Consider the following 12,655-nt stretch of genomic DNA (forward strand, 5'->3'; position numbering starts at 1 on the left):
AAGGGCCACTATAAAGTTGTTACAGAATGCTGTGACAACATCCGTGTCTTTCAGATGAAACCTGTCTATCCCAGGTTTATAATGGGTTATAATTGAGCTTTGAATCTTATAGTGCAGTGCGTTCTCAACCTCAACAGGTACCACCTCAGAAAATATCTGTCTCTCCAAGTACCACCATAATAACTAATATTAAAACACATGTGCGTAGACCTACCCCATCCTATTCAGTTATGCACAGTTAACACAGGAGGCAAATTTATTCAATAGGACCGACTCCGCCAGTCATCAAATTATTGTCTCAGGAATTCAACAAAAACTAAAAGATCTCCATGAATTCAAGGCTTCATGGGGTGTGTAGAAAATAAGATTTTTTTTGGTGAACTACTCCTTTAACTCCTGCATTTATCACACAATGCGGCCCGCACCGTCACTCAATGCGGCCCCAGGCCAAAAAACTTTTGAAATCACAAAGAAAAAAAAGTAATCCAAAATGGTGAACTATTGCCTTCAGCTGTTCCAAACATGCAACTTTCCATGAACCATTTTAATTACAACAGTCCACCAGTAGAGCGCGCTCTCGTTTATTTTAATAGAAGCCTTATTAATTATAATAATAATTATTATAGTGTTAATTTTTGTATATTTTTAAGCCAAAGTTACAGCAATACTCTGAAAGGCATACTCAGGAATGTGAAGTTTTGTTTAGCAGTACAGCTGTAGTAAATTGATAGAAGCATTACTAAATGCTAAATAAAAACAAAGTTACAACGAATAATAATTGCTAATTAGTAATAATTATTTATCATATATGTGACTATTGTGGGCTTTTTGAGTAATGGGGTACTACTGGCGAGAGTGCCGATAAACAATGCGCCCCCCCAGAGTGATTGTGGAAATGTAGTGGCCCTCACCATCTACAAAGTTGCCCACCCCTGCCATAGACAGACAGACAGAGCCACATATGAGACAGACAGACAGACGGACGGACGGACGGACGGACGGACGGACGGACGGACTAAATACCACGCAGAGAAACGAGATTTAACTGGCAGCTCAATCTCATTGTAACTAAAATATTCGATTGACATTCATAATTTCAAAGATTTAGCTACTACGTCTGTGAACTTCCCGTGCAAAAGTGCTAGCCTAGCCGCTTAGCCTACAGCAGTAGCAACAGCGCTGCCTGCTGCTGCTCTGCCGAAACAGCGTCTAATCAGCATAACCGATGATATTTCTAAATGTGATCATTAATCCGTTCTCAAATCTTAACGGCTAGGTACGCTGTCATGTTCATTTCAGAACGGCTGGAGAGCCTATTTCAAACAATTGCTTGGTCAGAAGAACTACCTGTAGTATAATATAAATATTTCACTCCACTTTTGTCTCTTTTTTGGGAGACTCGACTGCGTACCACCAGAGGGGGGCTCGCGTACCACCAGTGGTATGCGTACCACAGGTTGAGAACCACTGTTATAATGTGTTCCCAGCATCTTAATGCAAAATAATGTGTCACTTTAACAGAATTCAACATGCTGAAGCAAGTGGGGTGGCCATAGCTGAGTGGTTAGTGAGCCCGCATGGGGAGCCAGGGCCCTTAGTTGTCCCAGCCCTAGGTATGAGTCCAGGCCAGGCCAGCAATGTGTCGATGTGTGTCCCTTAGCAAGACTCTTAAAGGACAACTTTGGTTATTTGGTTAACAAGGGTTATTTTATTAGTTTGTAATGATAATAATTAAAAGATGAGTGTTTGAAAAAAAATTATTGCTTTCTACCGTTATAGTGATTTTAGTGATTTTTAACTGGGGGGCATAAACTAGGCCAAAGCCTGTTGGGAATGCATGCCCCTTGGGTTAGGCAATACCCGTTGTCAGAGTATTCAGAGGGACAGCTGCCACAATGCTTTCCCCAATATTTGTTTTAAAATAGCAGATCTACAAGCTCACAATGCGTCACGAAGCAGCAGAAAAGGAGAAGAGAAGAGAGGTGAATATAAATATATATTTTTAAAGCTTAACACAGAGGCCACAGACCTGCTGTGGCGGGGAAACTGCTACAGAAGCACCAATTTGTGACCCTGACAAAAAAAGCCAGTGAGCAGTGAGCGGGACTTTAAACCCAGAGGCCCTAATACAGCACGGAGGTCACACAGGATATGGGCCAAGGGAGGTTGCAGGGCTCGGAGCTCGGATGCTGATGTCTGCTACTTTCAGATCAATACGATCACTGGGCTGAGCTGCAGTCTGTTTGTTCCTCTGCTCTGCTCGTCTGGAACGGATTGACCTCAACTTTTTATAAAAATTAAAAAAAAACTGTTTGACTGCACTTGACCGTGACTCACCATCGTCGTTGCGGTCGGATGGAAACCTTGTACTGTATGTCCAAAACGGTTACTTTTCAGGAAATGAAAAAAAATCAAACTGAACAAGAACCCATTACTTTCCAATGGATAGAATGTTATTTATTATTTAGTAACCAGGCTCTTGTTAATAAAAACCTAAAAAACTTTTTAGGACAACACTGATTGCTCCCTGGGCGCAGGCTCTCTGAGCAAATGACTGCTCACTGCTCCTAGTTGTTATAGGATGGGTAAAAAGGTTTTTTATCAGGCACTTGATGAAGGACTGACCTAATTAATGATCGTTTTGCTCTGATGTTTTAGTTGGAGAAAAAGAGTGGTAAAGAATATGAACATGAACATGGGTTAGTCTCCATGTGCCTCTGTACCTTGTTTTCTGTTTTTGTTTTTTCTCCAGTTTTTTTGTCGTGCTTGTTTTTCTTGTTCTAGTTTCTTTTTTCCCTGTAAATGATGTCTACTTTGTGTTAAGTTGGTGCCTTAGTTGTTCTAGTTCTTTTTGTTTTGTTTTGCCCTGCTTTGTCCCAATGTTGTATTTTGTGTTGTCTTTGTAGTCACATGACTACTCACTGTGGTGCCCATATGGGAAAAAATAAAGTATAAAAAAAAAAAAAAAAGGATGGGTAAAAAGCAAAGCAGAAGACGGATTTCACATGTACATATACAGTGACAAAATAACACCCTAAGGAGTGGGGAATCTATTCTAAGTGCTATTGTGCCAGTATATCAAACAGATTTTGCCTCAAAGATCCTTTGCATTTTCAGGAAGATGTATCTCTGTGGGAGCAGCCATTTGCCATACTGAACATCAACAAATCCAAACTGGGCTTACATCTGATGCACAGACAGATGTCTGTGCATCATGGCCAGAATCTATAGTCCCTCATGTTGATAGGCTGTTAAAAGCCATGAGATGACAGGTGTCAGGAAGCCGTAAGTGAAAATGTAGTATGCACTGTTATGTACATGTACAATAGTGCAATGATCCATACAAACATAATACATGTTTGTACATAACATAATACATAACATAACATAAACATAATACATATTGTGATTCATACATGGTATGGACATTTATGATTCTTCAGGCTTTGAAATGGCAGCCCAATAATTTCTTATTGTAAAAGAGAGAGTTACAGTGTATGGGATTACATTAAAACTATGTTCATTGTGAGAGTTTGAATGTTGGAAGCAGGCATGGCTAATACAAAATGTGTGTTGTTGCGTAGAGCCTACATTGTGTATAGCTAATATCTACTGTTTTTTAATGTGTCCAGGTGGCTCAGTTGGTAGAGATCTCACCTGGGCACTACCAACTCAGTGTATGAGTAGAACGACTTGGACGTGCTGTAAGTACTGAGAGCTGATGGTAGGCGTGGTCTCCACCTCAGTAATCCAGGTCTAGCACATTAAAAAAGTGATAGACACACTCGCTCTCCACTGATACACAATAAGCCACTCCGACCTACTGGTTGGTTTCACCATCAAACTCCTTGGATGTATAATCCTTGGGTCCCTACTGTACATCCCCGGCCTCCATTATTTTGATTAGGTTGAAAAGTCAAACAATGCAGACAGCTGATTTAATTTCCATTACGCAGCCCAGTAACAAAGCCATGGACAGGCACAAGGCACCCACGTGCCTCACAGGCGGCAGACCCAGGGGCCTTCCTATTATGTTAACTGTAGCATAACAAGCTTTCACATGATGGATGATATTACTCTAATTGTAATCCCACATGGCGCAGCTGCTGCATGGTCGATGTGTAATCTGTGATTGGGCTCCAGGATGGCATTCATCCACAGCAGCTGTTCCCCCTGTATGCTGGAGTGGACCCTTTACGCGCTAAAATACAGTTCTGTGAATTTTGTTGTTCTTTGTGCGCATTTTATTGTAGCAATATGTCTGTCCAATGTGGCACCTGTCGTGTTCATTGGTTTCAGAATAATTGTATTTAGCTATTTAATGTTTATGACTAGCAACAATACCCATAACATCAATGCCACAAAAAAAAGGGTTTCAAAGCCTGAAACTCTTCTGCAGCTGGTTTTAAAAGGTTGAAACTTGGTTTTGAAACTCCATGATGGAATGATTCAGAAGACTCACACGAAGAACCTCACGTGTCATGTCACAGTCAGGCAGTGGTGGAACATTTACTCAAGTACTGTACTTAAGTACATTTTAAAGGTACTTTTACTGAACTTGAGTATTTCCATTTTTACTCCACTACATCTCAGAGGCAAATATTGTACTATTTACTCCACTACAATTATTTTTGAAATTTTAGTTACTAGTTACTTTGCAGAATACTAGAGGTTAGGGCTGCTAAGCCGCCCTCACATCAAGTTTGGGCCGCTACAGCCCTTTACTTAAGTCCAATTTTGAATACAGGCCCTTTACTTGTAAAAGAGTATTTTTATATTGTGGTATTGCCACTTTTACTTAAGTAAAACATTTGAGTACCTCTTCCACCACTGCCAGTGCTCACATGTCATGTAGCTCCTCTCAGATTGCTCCTCCAGCATGCGTCTCTGCCTTCAGTGCAGTTCCCCTTTTGTCACACTACTATTATGTTGTCACCATTTGCTACAATCCAAGGAACAAGAGTGCTGCTGCCGGTGATGGCATTACATTCTGGGAACACACTATAAGATTGAATTATATTCCCCATTAGGCTATGATTACTGTGGTTACCTGTTTTACTTAGAATTCTGAAAATGGCAGGTCTACAAGTTCCCAACAAAGTATAAAGTAGTATAATTATTTTTTTGCATTGATTAGTTGATTTTCTTTTATTTTTAACTGCACCTCAATTATACTATTCATCAAAAAAGGAATTGATAGAATAATTAAGAAGTAATAATTGATAGTCGTGGCCCTGAATAGAAACCCATACATTAGACAACTGGACCCTATTTTATACCTCGTCAATTCAAAGATAGCCGATCTACAAGCTCACATTTAGCTCACTGAAGTAGCTACAGTTACTTATTTGACAGCTTCAGTTACTAGTTACTTTATTAAGTGAAAATGTCCAAAAAACACAAATACTCAAGTAAAGAATATATACAAAATGTTTTACTTAAGTACAGTGCTCAAGTAAATGTACTGGTTACTGTCCACCGCTGTTGCTATGACAGTAAAGGAAAGTGGGTTTGACATCACCTCCATTTACTGCAGTTTTTCTGATTCACAGGCTGGGTGACTAATTTACAGTACCATAAATGTGGAAAACAAAATTCTTTCAATTTAGAAAATACGGCAAAGACCAAACAATGAACATGTGAATGAATGAATGTAGACTTAATCTGATGAGCATAACAAGCATGTGTGTGCGTGTGCGTGTCCGTGTGCGTGTGCGTGTGTGTGCATGTTAACAACATGATCCCTGGCATCCCAATTCTGGCCATTTTTCTGGAACAAAACTACTAAACACTAAAAGTCCTAAGTGCATTTTCTGCTAAAACAAGCAACCAAGAGTATACCTAGCGCTAAGGTAAAAGTGCAATATATCAGCTACCTACTTTCTTAAACAGATGAGACAAATGGCAAAATCAAATGAGCAAGAGCTAAAACAAATAAGTGTATCGACTAAACAAGATCCAATAAAACAATACAACAATAAAACAAGAGTTCATACAACTAGTTAACAACAAGGGTTTAAGTGGCTAAATGTGCACATGTGCTAACGTGTGCTGCACTCACAGGCCACTGCAAAGCCACAGGACTCCAGTACAGTGCAGCCAGTGAAGGGAGGGAGGGGTGAGACACAGTGATCCATCCTGCAACCACCGGAGGGGATCTGAGAGGATGAGCAAAAGGAGGAGGAAGAGAAAGAAAGAGAAAGAAAGAAAAATGTCAAATATTGCATATCATTTTTTTTATTTTAAACTCTTTGTGCCGATAGTGTTATATTAAAAAGGACCAACTCCAAAACAACACCTTTGTACGTAGATCGGCTATTTTCAATGTGTACCTGCTGGCTGTCAAAGAAGTGAGTCTATGGTAGCTGTAGTGCCAGACTCATTGCCACCCTGTGTGCACCCAGAAAGTGTACACTGTGGGTGTATTTTGTGTGTGTGCAAGTGTGTGTTATCTCTGTCTCTTGTGTTTACGAGTAGATGTGTGAACTGACTGCATGCTCCCCCCGTCACCACCACAGTACAAATAATCCTTTTTCTTCTGTCAATTTTTCCCCTGTTTCTGGATTGAACTGGCAGAGATAATCTGGGATTAGAGCAAGCAGTTATAGGCCTGTTGTGGTGTACCTCATTCATAGACTGACAGACACAATCGACTTCTATGGTGATCTGCTGTCACCTCGACATATTCCATTATGCACCACGCATCTTAGCCTAAATTAATGACAAATGTCAGTGTTTTGGGATGCTAATCTCACTATAAGAAGCGATGTAGCTGTGTCGGGAGTCGGGTACATGTATTTTGCAGTGGTTCTCAAAATGTTCATGTCAAGATCCCATGTATAATATATCATATATTTGGCCGTGGACCCCCATTTGAAAATATTGTGTGTGAAAGACCCCTTGTAGTTATTTTTGTAATAAAGTTATTTTGTTTTGTAAAGCGACTTTGGGTATCTAGAAAAGCGCTATAGAAATTGCATGTAGTATTATTATTATTAGCCTAATAGCCTACTATTATTATTTCACTCTCTTTTCCCAGGGGGGGGGCTGTCAGGGAGCACACTTTTCTAGTTCTTCAGGGGAAATTCACTTTTCAGTTTAATCTGGCTGATGGCTGCTCAAATGGTTTTAAGGAGGGGGGAGCAGTGAGGGGTTAGGGACACTTCAACACATAGACTATGACCTGGAGGCGAGCCGGCAACCTTCAGATTACCAGACGGCGGCCTCTGTACCTACTAAGCTGCTATGGCCACCCCATAGATAGCGGACATACTGTAGGCAAACTGCGACAAAGTAAATATTCTGAGAAAGATAACATGAGTACCCCCTCCTCCTCATTCTAAGAAACCAATTTCCATCTCTGTGTCTCTCTGTGTAATTTTATAATGGAAGTCAACGGATGTCGGATTGGGCTGACACTTTGCCCAAATATGGAGAAGACAGTCGAGCTCGAGCAGAGGACCATACCATACTCACCAGTGGACTGCCATACTACACTTTGCGGTCCCAGGTGGGTGAGGGTCGCTGTTTGGCTCTCAGCTGTTCAGAGAATGCCACGAATAGACCAGGCCACGAGGGTCCTCAGACTCTTCAACATTCAGCCCACTCCCAGTGACATCTTCAGCCGCTGTCAAGTCTGTAACAGCAACCAGTACATGATGCTGCCCAGAGAGGACATGGTCCGGATGCTCAAAAAGACAGGATTTCTCCAAGGCAAGGACTCTGACCAGACAGAACTGGAATACACTCTGCAGGAAGACGTGGTGCACAGTGGCTCTTTGACCTCTGGTGTGACCCCTGACCTCCCCAGGTATGCCGCCAAGTGTCACTGGGCCCCTGTGTCAGTCCTAGACCCTGACACCCTTACCTTCCCTGGGGGGGCTTCCATACAGCTCCATACGGTCCCCCCACCATTCTACCCAGAATACCACACTTCTTCGTCTGCACTGGCTGTGGGAAGGTGTTCTGGGAAGGCTCTCACTCCATTCGCATCCTCTCCCGCATCCTCACCATTAAGGTAACCTGTCATTCAATGTATTATGATCTATATATTATGATCTACTAACTAATTTGAAAAAAAATTGTATTTTAATTTTACTAAATTTTCCCCAAACAAGCCTTGCTCTAAAAGACACTCACATTTTTTTCTCATTCTATGGGGTCCCTCGCTTCCCCAGGACCCAGGGGCTCTGATGCCCCAGTGTAACGGTCATTCGGTGTGGAGGGTCTCTCCATGCAACCGGTACTCCTCCCCTCAGATGCGTTGAATGCCCACACCTGTGCCCCCGAGGCAAAGATATCACAAACTCTGATTGGTTGGGAAGACAAAGTAAACTCTGTTTACCAGAGAGACGCACGAGACTACATTCACTTCTTTGCTTACATTTTGTGGCAACACTGTCAGCAGGTCGCAGACAGTATGAATTCTGTTGTTTGACAGTTGTCGTTCAGAGCATACATTTATTGTCTGTGGGAACATACATTTTATTGCCATCTTCACCTGTTCACCAGAGAGGAGAGGCAAAGAACGGAAGCGCCTGCGAGTTCCAACGTAACCATGTTAATGTTAATCGCACAGCAGTTTAGCCCACTCAGAGAGACCACTTAAGAACTTACTTTGATGAGCTGTCGCAGAAGAATATACTGTAGGTGACACACATCCATCCATTATGCAGGCTCACAACCTGTGTTACACCACTCTGCTGCAGAAAGGATCTGCAGAGAAAACTGGATCTGTCCCATCCTATGATGACTTCATCAACAAAGACTCCTACTGGTGACCAGTTTGTCAGGAAGTCTGTGAGGATGGGGACTTCTTTCTAAGATTCTGGAGAACCTGCTGGCTGCCAGGATTGAGAAAACCAAGCAGTTGGTAGAGTCCAAGTACACCATGCTAAGGTAATTTATGGGGAAACAAACTCTGATCTTTTGGAAAATGTGGCCAACATAGCAGTGCCAGGGTTAATCTAAGAAGGCTGTAAATGCATTGATTTTTTCTGAACAAGCTTCAGGTTCCATGAAAACAGTAAGTCCTTGTGTGCCCTACAGTGTCTGTAAAGAGTGTCTTTTTGTCCCTCAGTCAGGATAATATTGTCACATTTATTGATTTGACCGGTAGAGCTCATAGTGCAAAATGAACAGAGAGGTGGGTGTGAAAATCAATGATGTTTTCTGGGCTAATGACAGTATTGATTTTGTAATATTGTACTTGATATATACTATAGTTTTGTTGTTGCAGTTTGTTGTGTGCGTGAAGCACACACAGAATCACGCACACACACACACACACACACGTGTGCACACAGGGGTGTCACCAGCTCTCAGAAGGTGGGGGGGTGGACTTTTGGTGGACGCATGCAAATGTGTTGCGGGTGCAAATGTTTCTGTTTTGAGGCGGATTTTGATACTTTTTTTTTCTGTTTTTGGCTACTGATTTCGGTTTTAGGGTTAGGGTTAGGTTATTTGATTCTTATTTTTGCCTGATTTTACCGATTTATTATCAAAACGTTTAAAATTAATTAAAATATACATATATATTTTGGCAAAATCGATTGGGTGGGCCAGCTTTCTATGTAGGTGGGCCACGGCCCACCCAGGCCCACCCATGGCTGCACCCCTGATACACATGATGAAAACAGAGCTATATTGTCCAATTTGACCATACTGTACAATACCAAATACTCTAAAACCAGTTCACCCATGATGCAAGCTTGTACATCTGCTATTTTTGTGCAGTATTTGAACATTGTTTTTATACTTTTGAATTTTTAAGACAAATGTTCTCTTCTAGGGGTCTGTTTTCAAATAATTGTAGTGGAGTAAAAGTATAATATTTGCCTCTGAGATGTATTGGAATAGAAGTAAAAGTATTGCAAATTGGAATACTCCAGTCTAGTAAAAAATACCTTAAAATTATACTCAAGTACAGTACTTGAGTACATGTACTTAGTTACTTTCCACCACCGTCAGCATTAAATGAATTACCAGTGTTGGGGAGCATTAAGCTACATATAGCTGAGCTATGTAGCTTAGTTACATTTTGCTGTAGCTTGCGGTAGTTGAGCTACATTCATATTTGTGTACCTCCTCAAGTAATTAAGCTACTCTTTGGGTAATTTTTTGTAACTTAGCTACTCAATTTACAAGCTACAATTTTAGGCAATAACATGAAATGAATATATTCATTTTTGATTTATCATTATTGGTTGCTGTGTTCTTGTACCAGAACGGAACCCCCTTTGAAATAGCAAGTCACTCATCATCATGATATTGAATTATCCACACTGTTCATATTCAACAGGCACTCTCATCAAGATGCCTGCTGTCCATTGTTGTATGCTGATGTATAAAATATTTTTAAAGTGGTTAGGTTAAACATATTTTGAGGCTATTAAGCAATTTTGCTAGGGACCCCCTGGAACCCCCTCAAGGACCCCTGGGGGTCCCCAGACCCCACCCAGAAACGTCACTGCAGAGAACCATTTAAAAAAATGTCTTCCATGCCAATGAATGACCTGATTTTGACTTAACATGATAAGAGCTGGCTGGGTTTCCCAAATGCCCTTTGACATTAAGACTCTAATAAAGACACTGCCAGACAGGTATTCAAACCTTGTTAAACCAGGTACCGAACAGTGGCGGATACGTGCTTTATGACTGGGCCTGGAAAAATCTGTCTGAGCCCGAGTTTTTTTAGCCCTAGAATGTCTGTGATCTTACATACATTTCATGTATTCCAAATACACAGTCATAGATCACCCTCGTCGGCGCTGTGTAGTGACGATCTCCGCGGCCGTAAAAGTGCTCTAAACTCTAAAACGTCTGTACTCACCCAATAATTAATTCCTAAGACTTGGAGTCATAAATTGTCCTCTAGTTTCATATCCATTTGAAAGTCCAGCCAGAAAACGTGTGTTTAGTCAAATATCTCCACTTTTCCACGAGCTGCACACGGACGACTTTCTGTACGAGCTAGGGGGCGCGACTTGAGTGATGGACCAAATTTACCCAAACATCCTCTTGTCATCACAAACGTCATAACAAATTGACACAGGGAAGCACAAACGAATGGGGAACACAATTGACAGGTGCTTGTGATTGGTGCGGGGTAATGAATCACTCCATCTGCCAATTGTGTGTCCCAAACATTTGTGCATCCTAAAGGAAGTTTACATATATTCAGTACTGCACTCATTCCAGGCCCCTCGCCCGTACAGAAAGTCGTCCGTGTGCAGCTCGTGGAAAAGTGGAGATATTTGACTAAACACACGTTTTCTGGCAGGACTTTCAAATGGATATGAAACTAGAGGACAATTTATGACTCCAAGTCTTAGGAATTAATTATTGGGTGAGTACAGACGGAGTTTAGAGCACTTTTACGGCCGCGGAGATCGTCACTACACAGCGCGTCGACGAGGGTGATCTATGACTGTGTATTTGGAATACATGAAATGTATGTAAGATCACAGACATTCTAGGGCTAGAGGTTTTTAAGCTTATGAGTAATGACCGGTGGATGATGTCAACATGAAAATTCTTCTCACCGTCTCTGATTGTTTTTAACGCTTTGAAAAGTTCAAAGCCATCACTTTGATTTAGAAAGTGGAGAAAGTGAAGTAGAAAGTAGACAAAAGTGCAGAGATGGTCATGGAAATAATAACAATAATACACTTGACTTTTAAAGCAATTTTGGAAAATACAAATTGCTCCATCTACGCCTTCCCTCTCAGCTTTCCTACTTACTATATTATTAAAATGAAATAAAGTTCAGAGGGATGATGACTAACCACTCTCCCACTTTAAAAACACAGCATGTGTTCTCCATCGTGTCTACTGGACTAGTATGCATTAGTATTTTATTTATGGTAATATTATTGACCACTCATTTATGTCCTTGGCAAAAATACAGTTTGAGGAAAATGTCCATCACAAGCCCAAGGGTTGATGAGGGGTCATCTTTAGATGGTTGCTAAAGAAAATGTCAACCTTTTTTAAATAAAACTCAGTTGAGAGGCATATTTCTTCTGGCAAGTGACTTTTTTGTAGGTTATTATATTTTGTTTCATGTACATTCTCAATGTAACACTGGGGGGGGGGGGATAGATCTCCACACACACACACACACACACACACACACACACACACGTGTGTGGGTGGAGAGAGAGTGAGAGTTTTCAGAAATCTCCAGATGTGGTCATGTGGATACATTTCTATCCAGGGATAGAAATGTAGCTTAATCAAGCTACTGCCATGGTGAACTACTTGTAGTTTTACAAGCTACGCTTTCAAAGTAGCTTCCCCAACACTGTGAATTACTTACTCACCTTCTACAAAGATGACGAAAGATAACACACTTTTTTTTTCCATAGGCCCACATTGTCTTGGTTTCAGAGAGCATGGTGGTAAATATGAACTTTTGACCCAAAGTCTTATATTCCATAATGTCCCACGTCCGTGTGTTGTTTACTTTTTACTCAAGCTAAACATAAAACATGGAGTTTGACTGTTTCAGAACGTAGGCTTGACGTTAGTCAAGCGAGCTAGTCAAGCGGCCCCCAGAAATCTGTTTCCTTTCAAAACGATGTGCATTTCAAAATAAGAGGTTTTTTTTAAATCTATACTTAAAGGTTCGATGACATTCATTTTCACTTTTTTT

Source organism: Gymnoscopelus braueri, assembly GCF_963280865.1.
Source record: "Gymnoscopelus braueri genome assembly, chromosome: 10".
Lineage (NCBI taxonomy): Eukaryota > Metazoa > Chordata > Actinopteri > Myctophiformes > Myctophidae > Gymnoscopelus > Gymnoscopelus braueri.